This window comes from Phasianus colchicus, chromosome 1 (assembly GCF_987193195.1).
Source record: "Phasianus colchicus chromosome 1, bPhaCol1.hap1.1, whole genome shotgun sequence".
Lineage (NCBI taxonomy): Eukaryota > Metazoa > Chordata > Aves > Galliformes > Phasianidae > Phasianus > Phasianus colchicus.
In genome coordinates, this window is record NC_143436.1 from 47369548 (window position 1) to 47371264 (window position 1717).

Sequence of the window (1717 nt, forward strand, 5' to 3'; positions counted from 1 at the left end):
ACCTGAATCTCTCCATCACATGATGAAATTGTAGAGGGTATTGTTTACCATCCATAGAAATGAACTAAATAAGAATTGTGTCTTTCCTGGTCTGATACACTCTCCCCTGCTGAGAGCACTAAAGCAAAAAGCAAGGTTAGTAGATTGATCAAAATTTATGAAAATTGCCTCACTGTGCCTCATCTTTTCCAATACAGAATGAGTTTTGCCTCTGTCCTTAGACCAAACTGAGGAGGACTGTGGATGTGGTGAAGGGTCTAGAGGGGAAGATGTATGAGGAGCAGCTGAAGTCACTTGGTTTGTTCAGCCCAGAGAACAGGAGGCTGAGGGAGGGCCTAATGGTGGCCTACAGTTCCTCATGAGAGGTGTGGAGGGATGGGTGCTGAACTCTTCTCTGGTGTTGAAGAGTGCTCTCAGACATACAGTTTTAGTTTTGGGTAGTCCTGTCTGGGGCCAGAATTTGGACCTGATGATCCTTGTGGACCCCTCCAACTCAGGATATTCTGTTATTTTGTGATTCTGTATTTTTCAGGTACAATGCAAAACCTGAACTTTAACAATGCTGATCATTCTGGATGTTTTTTTTTATTTTTCTGTCTCCTTCAACACCTTCTTGTTATTTTCAGGAGTTTGCTCAAAAGTTGTGTGAAAGAACAAAGTTTCCTTGGTTGGCACATGTGGATGCTTTCTAGGAAGACTCATCTTCCAGCAAGTTTTATTCTTGTGGTTTTCAGATGGACTGGAAGGGAGTAAAAGAAACTTGGAGCTAGGAATGGATCCATACCAGGAAAAAAAAAAGAAAAAGAAAAACATTCAAGGTTTACTAAAGGCAATACAGCAAGCAAGGTACAGAAGATTGGAAACATAAGGAAGTGCAAAAATCATGGAATGCTGAATGATGATGGGAAGAGTGAGGGAAAAGAATGATATTATATCTTCCATCAAGTGAAGAGCCAACCAGCTGCAGTGTTTTCAGATATGACCATCTGAACAATTGATGAGTTCTAAAGACCACCCTATTAGGTTATATCTCTTGACATAACTTCACTCTTAGGGATTTTTTCTCAATTGCTACATCTTTCTTAATTTTTTTAAATAGCAATTTCTATTCCTACTTAGTGCACTTTCATCTCTTTTCTCTGCTAAACAGTCTCTCCGTGTCACGTTACTTTAGTCTCTCTCTTACTACACTTTAAAAAGTCTCAGATACCATAAGCTCTTGTTCTTCACCACAGAAATACTGTCAGGGGCTCATATCGGTCTTACGCTTTGACATCTCAGTAGCTTCTCTTTGCTAATCTTGCCAATTGCTATAGTATTTTACAGGAAAAAAGGTTAATATATTGAGACAAGCAGTAAATTGCTAATGCAGTTTGATTAGCTTTTGTTTATCTAGAGGCCACAGTTTTATTCCTTATTAGTGCAGGAAAGGGAAAGCTGAAGATCAACATTTTATGCTTCAATATTGTTTTATTGTACAAAATAAGCAATTTATTAAATATAGCACCTGTCACCCTTTGGAAATACACATTTTTTGCTCATATTACAGCTTGTTTTCCCTCAAATTCAGTATGTTTTTTTTTTTTTTTCTTTCTTAAAGAAGACAAGTTTCAAAGTTCCAGTGTGCTTCTAAACAAAGCCTTTAAATGTTGTCTTTCTTCTTAGCACTACTCATGATGGAGTAACACTCCTCAAACATTGCTATTCTGTAGGCAGT